This window comes from Octopus sinensis, linkage group LG2 (assembly GCF_006345805.1).
Source record: "Octopus sinensis linkage group LG2, ASM634580v1, whole genome shotgun sequence".
In the NCBI taxonomy this organism is placed as follows: Eukaryota; Metazoa; Mollusca; class Cephalopoda; order Octopoda; family Octopodidae; genus Octopus; species Octopus sinensis.
The window spans coordinates 59,066,684-59,076,032 of NC_042998.1; the positions used below are offsets into that span (position 1 = coordinate 59,066,684).

Here is a 9,349-nt window from a genome sequence, read left to right on the forward strand (position 1 = left end):
GCAATCTGCCAATCTGCCAATCTGCACATGTAAGAGCGCTATAAGTAAATAGGTTCACAAACGAAATTTCCAGTTCCCCGCCACTTTGTTTTTTTTTTTGCATACTCTGTGCTCTTTGTTACTATCCCCTGCAAAGCTTTCTTATTCTGAATACAGGAACACATCATGGAGTTAAAAAGAATGCTAATATGTCGAACAACTTCGCACACACTTACATGCATGCGCGCGTTTGCATACATACATACGTACATACATACATACATACATACATACATACATACATACATACATACATACATACGTACATACATACATATATACATACATACATGCATGCATGCATACATATATATACATACGTGTATATACATATAGGTATGTGTGTGTCTATAAATGTATATATATATTATATATATATATATATATGAATTTTTGTCTGTATATATATATGTGAATGTGTGTCCGTTTGTTTGTATGTGTATGTGTGTGTTTATGTATGTGTATGTGTGAGTGTGTGTGTGTATAATGTGAATGAAGTTGCTCGACATATTACCTTTGTGTGTCTATCATTTTGCATGCATATATATTCATACGTAACTATATCAAAGTTACTTTGGCTAATAGCCAGTATATCGCATGTGTATTTGCTTTGGGAACCTTTGAAGCAAACTATAGTTGCTGATTCTCAATAATCCACTGTATCACTGATGGTGAGAGTGGCCTACCTCGTCTTCGTGTATATTCGTCAGCTAAATAAGTCGCAAACAGCTACACACATATACATAAATACATATATATAAATATATGCATCTATCTATCTATCTACCTACCTAGAAGTAGATGCCGGTTAGAGAACATAGTTATTGAAATTTAAATTTAACTTAATAAGGATGAAAAATTGAATATTAATTTGATTAATATCAATTTAAAACCAGTGGTCTAGCATATTAAAATCTGAAGTTTCAGAAAAATTATTTTCTGCAGAATTATTTCCTGTATTTTAGCGCGCCAAAACGAAGACTTTTGAAAGATAACCCCAAGTGTAATTGGTAGAACTGTATACATGTTCAATCTCATGTGGACATCTCGTGTATAGTTCTACAAATTATATTTGCAATGACGATCATACTGATGAGCTACGGACAATTACGTAAGTAATTTGCGTAAGTGTTAATAGCGAAATTAGTTTATGATGAATCTTTATTTTGTTTCTTTTCATTTGTCTTGCTCGCTTACTTTCTGGCGTTTGCTAAATTTTCTTGAGAACATCCTTTCTTAGTGGTAAGACCATAGCGGATCTACTTCTAGCATAACGGATGTCCACGTAATGGTCATCCCTTTTATATATATGTAATATAATTTTTCACATGTTTGCATGCATGCATGTATGTACATACCGATGTATGTATAAATATAAACACGTAGATGTATAAATGTCATTACATATGTGGGCCCGTATACTTTGAGTTATGTATACGCACTTAAGTATATACATGTATGTATATTCAAGTTTATATACACGTATTACATACTAAAAGTCTTAAATGTTTTCAATATTTCGTCTGTGTCTTTGTGATTTTGTGGAACCCAAAGTCTCAAGAGCAGTACGTAGGCACATGCTGAAGGCCTCCAATTATTATAGAAAGTAATATAAACTATAGACAAGACGAATAACTTAAGAGCTCTCTCCGATTCGCCATAGAGTTCTCCTTTCGCCAAACTTGAAAAACTATGCTGACATCTACTAGATAAATGATTTCAACTACTGTGCATAATTTCTCTCCGTATCAGTTCCTTATCTCTAGTCTGTTACGTCTGCATACTACTGTAGAATTAGGCCATTTGATAAAAGTTTTGCTAGATGAAATTGTGAGTTCTTCGTTTTACAACCATGTAAAGACATATATTCAACCTCAAATCCATCCTTATTACTTTGAGAAAGTTGTAACAAAGATGAAGCTTTCCTTGATAACTTCATATGCTTGGCAAATATTTATAGATTATCCACAAAGAAACAATGTGCTTGGTTAGTGTTTCTGCCTTTAGTCAATCGCATATCCCTAAAATTTCTTTAACAAAAAGAACGAGAGGTTTGTTGAAAGTATATACAGCATCACAGAAATACTCCCTTTGAAATATAACTATGCATTATTGTATCTTATCGTAGACAATAGAACCTATGTAAGTAAGCAAGTATGGAAGATCGGACAGACGGACAGTGGATGCAGCTTGTACATTTTCAGTCACTCGACTCAATCATCACTCGTAAAGTTTTGGTCAAACCGAGGCTAAAGTACAGAACATTTCACATCAACCCGGCGGTTGCAATATGATCTCTTTAACCGCCCAACATTGCCTTCAAAAGCGTTTTTCTTTCTGTGAGACTAATATTTTGCTGATTCTTTTTCAATACTTTTCATAAAAGGTTTCGATTTGGTTAAAGGGCTCCAACCACAACAATTGATGTCTGCTAAGAAATCACAGAAAATCAATAAAGATAGCATCTATTGATTGATTATTTCCACCATAGCACTTACCGAATGCTGAAATTAATCATCTAAACTGCACATAGTTCTAACAAATACTATCAATACATATTTCATTGTTAAATCTTCATTGCAATGCATACGCAAAAATTACATATCTATCCTTCCATCCATCTGTAGGTATGTGTGTGTATATATCTACGCATGTATGTATATATTGATATTTGTTTTCAAGTGAAGTTATATATTAAAATAAACAATGTAACATTAAACTGAATGATCATTCAATACATTTTTATTAGCGTACATATTAAATGTTTCAAGAAAGACAATGAATAGTGATGGATATATATATTATATATATATATATATATATATATATATACACATATATATACATACACATACACGCACACACACACATATATATATATATACATATATGTATATGTATATATATATAAGAGGGATGACCACTAAGTGAATCTCCATATGCTAGAAATCGCCCCCTATGGTCTTACCACTAAGAAAGGAATGTTCTCAAGAAAATTTAGCAAACGCCAGAACGTAAGCGGGTCAAATGAAAAGATACAAATGATACAGATTAATCACAAACCAGTTTCGTTGCTACCACTTACGTAATCACTTACGTAGATGTCTGCAACTCTTCAGTGTGATCGTCATAGCAAAATATAATATACAGAACTATACATGAGGCGTCCGCATGAGATTGGACATGTATATAGTTCTACCATTTACATTTGAAGTTATATTTCAAAAGTCTTCGTGTTGACGCGCCAAAATACCGGAAATAATTCTGCAGAAAATAATTCTCTGCAGTGAATTTTGCCGGTTAGAGAACATAGTTATTTAAATTTAAATTTGAAATAATAAAGGTAAAACATTAAAAATGAATTTGATGAATATCAATTTAAAACCAGTGGTCTAGCATATAGAAATATCTAACTTCTAGCATATGGATCTTCACTTAGTGGTCATTCCTCTTATATATATTTAAAATAATTTTTCCGAATCTTCAGATTTTAATATGCTAGACCACTGGTTTTAAATTGATATTAATCAAATTAATATTCAATTTTTCACTCTTATTAGTCTATTTTAAATTTATCTATCTATCTATCTATCTATCTATCTATCTATCTATCTATCTATCTATCTATCTATCTATCTATCTATCTATCTATCTATCTATCTATCTATATATATATATATATATATGCTTATATATATATATATATATATGTATATATGTGTGTGTTTGTATGTGTCTGTGCATATATATGGATATCTGTCTATATATATTGTACATGTATAGTACATCTATCTATGTGTGTGTCTGTAAAATATAATTTCATTGAGCCAAGGAAGAAGGCAAAGAAGGAACCAAATCTCCTTCATATAACACAACATCTTCATAAAAATGGCAGAATATATTGGATAATATAGAACCAGATAAACTCAGAAAAGATATAAGATCGTCGCCGATAGTACGTTTCTTTAATATTAATTTGTTCGATTAGGACGGGACTGGAGCTGAAACAATAAATCAATAATGAGGTGTTTTCGTTCTCAATCGACTCGGTTCAATTAACAACTATATCAACCATCTTTAAAGAAGGGTAAGGCAGCATTATGTAATATTATCGCAATGTCCTTGAGCAAACATGATAGGTAAGTTTGTAATGCCTTTTCATTTTCAGTTGTATGGGGTCAATTTTTTGCGGGGGATAAACAAGTGCATAACAACGAGTAATATAAGGCGGCAACCTTGCAGAATCTTTACGGACAAACTGTTTGGCGAGATTTCGTCCACTTTTACATTTTGAGTTCAAATTCCGCCAAGGTCGACTTTACCTTTTGTCTTTTCGGAGTCGATAAAATGCGTACAACTTGAGTACTAGGTTCGATGTAATCGACTTATCTCGTCTCCCGAATTTTCTGGCCTAGTGCCAATAATTTGAAGGCAATATTTTGGACTAGTGTTGGTGTCTCTATTTGTTCAGCACACCTACTAAAAGTAGAAGCCAAGTTTTCGCCAATTGACCTGACCCTGCTGAGTTAAAAATCGAAAGACGCATTGTGTGATGAAATCTAGAAAAAGTACAAGAATGGAGGTCATAGCTATGAATTATTTGATGATAGGTCTTCTTTGAGGTCTGGCCTCGGATTAAACACCATACCACCACTACTGTCAACAACAACGACAACAACAACAACAAATACTACTACTACTGCTGCTGAAACTACTACTACTACTACTACTACTACTGCTGCTGCTGCTGTTACTACTACTACTACTACTACTACTACTACTGCTACTACTACTACTACTACTACTACTACTACTACTACTACTACTACTACTAATGCTACTACAGCTGCATGGTACTTTATACCTAACAAAGTTACTGATCTCCAAAATCATGGCAGTTAACCAGGAATTACATTATGCGATATTCTTGCCATTCCACAAAACGGAAACAAGTGCTGTTGTTGTATTTGCTGTTGTTGTGGTGGTGGTAGCAGTAACTGTTGTTTAGTTCTAAGTCGGCTCTGATCGATCAGACAAATCTTTGATCAAAACCGCTTCTCCTACAAATCATATTTTTTTAGCCAAAATTTCTCTAAGAAATGCATTATTGCAAACGTCCTGTCATTTTGTTTGTTTACATTTTAAAAGAAGGAACGGATTGGTGTGAGGTTGATTTGGCTATTATTTCTAACAGACAACTTTCCCTCCTTCCTTCACAGAAATATTGTTGAAGTAAGATGTCTATAAAATAGGAATATTCTTTTTTTTGTTACCAAAGCAAACTCAGCTTGTGGGAATCACATTTCTATGAAGCTTCTCGGACAGATCAATAAAGATTTCTAATTGAGGCACAAGGCCAGGAGTTTTGGGAAGAGGAACTTAATCGATGCAAACGACCTCAGTACTTGACAGGTCTTTTTACTTTATCGAGCGCTGAGTGATAAAATTGAAAGCTGACCTTAGTAGGATTTAAACTCAGAATATAAATAATCAGAACAAAATCTGCAAGACATTTTTCCGACGCGCTAACGACTCAGCTGATCCAATGCTCTAAAACGGAGTGTCATCCCTCAGTTGCCGAAATCCGGGCTGAATAATATTTGAGATTTGAATTTATAGATGGGCTACAAGCTATTACTTCACAATATTCAACATCAAGAGCAACATAAAACTAATCAAACAGAAAATCCTAAATTGTTCTCTGATCAAATTTTGATCATTGTTTTCAGCTTATTTGTGTGTATATATGTGTGTGTGCGCGCGCGCGCGTTTGTAGCTTGTAATTATGTGTGTGTGTTTAAACGGTGTGTTCAAATATTGCATTGTTGTTCTTTTTACCAATATATATGGTTAGGGCGAAAGTCATCGGTTATGATCTACACATTTATCAACATTCTTTCTTTCAAAATGAGTGAATTTTGCTGCAAAATGTTTCTATTTGATTCTATGTAAATACGATCACGTTCAACGAATTGTTTTAAAGGGACTTACACGCTGTCGTTGCATGGGTGTACATAATAAGCAAGATAGAAAAGAAAGGTGAAATTTAATCAATACAAATCATGTATTGGCAAACTTTGAATGTTCAAAATATCCATCAATGAAAATAAAGCTAAAACTCTTCCTTCGTTCGTTTTCAACTTGTTAGAATCCAACATCCTGGAGTGATAAAGAAAGCATGCCTTTAAATGCGACGACGACGATAGTAACGATGGTGATAATGATGATGATCATGGTGGTGGTTGGTGGTGGTGGTGGTGGTGGGTGGTGGTGGTGGTGGTGGTGGTGGTGGTGGTAATGATGGTGGAATATTACATCAAGAGCTAGCCTGGAAATATAGGATGCAAAGAAAGAGTGCATTAAATATAGATAGGGACAAACGTGTTCCCTTCTGTAACAGAAAAATGAAATCATGAAAAGAAAATGGCTATCACAGCTGGAGCTGGAAGTGCTCTTCAAAGCTGAAGGATGAAACTCATGGCTACATTAAAAAGACATTTGACCAAAAAATATCAGAAATACCAAGAAATTATCAAAAGAAAAGGAATAATTGTGAAGATGAAAACAAGTTTCACTTCATGGGGGGGGGGGTGGAATATATCACAGGGAAGGAAAAAGATTATTTCAACGTTTAATGAGACACAAATTAGGGATAAAACGAAAGTGGGAAACATGTAAAGCGGAAGACAAGAGGTAAAGTATTAACGAAACTCAAAGCTGGGAATATACCAAGTTCACATCTTTTTGAGAAATCTGATGCTATTCACTTGTTTTGCGTGTGGGGAACATGCTACGTGAGTCTTTATCATCAAGGTTATAAAATAGATTTACAGCTAATCGTTGCTGTTTGAGACCAACGTAAAGTTGAGAGCTTCCATGAAAGTAGACTTCTTTTCTTGAGTCTTGTACGTCTTTTGCTTGGGAGTTTCATTTATTTCATATTTCCATTTTACTCGATGTCTCCCCGGCCTGGACACTATTCTTCAGTCTCAATTGTATCCTTATTTTCGCAATACGATAGGATAACACTACTGCGAGAAAGGCATGCTTGGTCCTCACTTCTTTATAGAGGTTTGGGATCGAAAACGAGACGATTTCCTCGGTATTTGCTGTCGCCAACTGCGCTGATCATTTCGTTTTAACTTCTCTGGGCTGTTTTAGCAGGAACATCTTATATGCTTCTTACTTTAACATGAAGCGCAGTTTGGGTTTCTACGATATACTCGCTACGGAGAACAATTCCATAATCATTTTGTGATTTTCAGATGTAATTAGGGCGGACGCGGAAAACTTTATACATATAACACACCTACATATTGTATATAGTGGAGACGCATGGCTTAGCGGTTACGGCGTTCGACTTATGATCGTAATATTGTGGTTTTGATTCCAGGACCGAGCGATGTATTGCGTCCTTGAGCAAAAACACTTCATTTCACGTTGCTCCAGTCCACTCAGCAGACAAAAATGGGTAATCCTGCGACGGACAGGCATCATGTCCAGGTGGGAAATAATACACGCAATGGAAACCGGAAGCTGGCCCCTATAAGTTAGTATGACTGGAGAAAGAACTTAATTAACTTAATATATTGTATATAGCTACGTAAACACTCGCCATATATTGCATTCTAAAAACAATTATCTATGGACTATTTCACCATGACTCACATTTTCGCCTCACATAGTGGGAAAATAGTTTTTAGTCAGCTTACTATATTGCTCCATCGTCAGCATATAGGTTTATATTACCTCACTTGTCTGATAGGGCAAATCTTGTTATCTTGTATCAGCCAGACTTTTCTTCAGCTCATTTTTTCAAGGCATAAAGAAAATACCTGTAACTTTGAAAATGCACAAATAACGTCACTTACCGCGGCTCTTGCGCTTCTGCAAACAAACAGTTGATATTTCAACTACATAGCCCATATTTAAAATTCTTCTATTACTGGTACCTCCAGTAATACTAACTTTGTATATTTATTGCTGACTTTAAAAATTTCAGGATTATTTTCGTTTATAGAAAAATATTATGAATTCCATCATGGCGTTAGAATTTATCACAAATGTAATTGTCTAAAGAAGTGTCATTATTTTACCTGTTAAACTTTTTGAATTTTGCCTTAAATCTTTTGTACAATTCTTGATTTTTTGAGCATTCCACTTCATGTTTTCAAGACATATTTTAAAGTAGTGTTACGTTAGCTTCTACTGCTCAGCGAATAGAGAGAAGTCCATTTTGATAATGATCATTGAAACCAAAATTTCGGGGAAAATACATTAAAATGATGTTTAGATCTTAACTCTGACGGGATTATTATATACAATGTCTTGCAACCGAATTTAATTCACAAAAGTTTTGTCGATCACAGACTGTGGTAGGAAAAATTTACTGAAAGTACCGTATAATGGATTTGAACACAAAACCACGTCGTTGGAAAGCAAACTTCATAACCACACTATGAACGTTTATAACAATAACAACAGTATCAGAACCATTTGCAAAGGTAACTTGCGAACAAACAAGTTAAATTATATTAAATTTATATTATTCGTTGTGCTAATGTTTTCCTACGAATCGCATGGCTATTTCTAAATTAAATCAATTGAAATTTACGTGTTGTTATCCCATTTTAATTATTTGAGCTGTGGTGTTGGCCTCCTTCGTGCCTTGAGCAAATATAAATAAACATTGATCTCATGTTTACTTGTCAATCGAGTCATATTAAGCGTTGACACTTACTTTTTTAATTCAATGACTTTTTTGTTACACACTGCCCGAAAATTCCATCTTCTGAAGCTGAAATCAAACCTAGCTCCTTGATAAAATACTAGTCAACTTTGTAGAATCGTTCTATCCTTTTCTCTTTATACTACACGATTCCTACCGACCAAACTACCATATTTGATTCTAAATGTGTCTCTAGTTCTATTCTTTCTACAGCAAATCTGTTAGATTTCCTGTTTTGTATTTATTTGACTCAGGTTACAACTGCCATTTGAAACAGATTCACAGTGACGAACGGTTAAACATAAACATATCTATAGCGTAAAAAAGATTAACTGGTTTCTTTATCAGGTGTTCGAGCGTTTATTATCATGAGAACAATATCCTAGAGCATAAAGAAATGAAAGCTGAATTATTTCTCACTTCTACTGATTACCTTAGCACAATCTCAAACGTTTGTTATCTATTTACATCTAGATGTACTGAGCTATTCACAGTTAACTGCCGTGGATATTAACTCTGTCAGATACAACTATCACATAACTCAATTAAATGTACATTTAGCGGCACCAACAAACTTAAAGA

General features: G+C 34.2%; 1 long non-coding RNA gene across 1 annotated transcript; it reads right to left on the reverse strand.

The window, feature by feature from the left end:
* Positions 1-421: 421 nt before the first annotated feature.
* On the reverse strand, positions 422-7,506 carry LOC118762279. Its single transcript, XR_004998032.1, has 3 exons — positions 7,373-7,506; positions 5,450-5,453; positions 422-436 (listed from the first exon to the last, which is right to left on the reverse strand). It is a non-coding gene; the product is annotated as an uncharacterized LOC118762279 (long non-coding RNA).
* Positions 7,507-9,349: the final 1,843 nt, after the last annotated feature.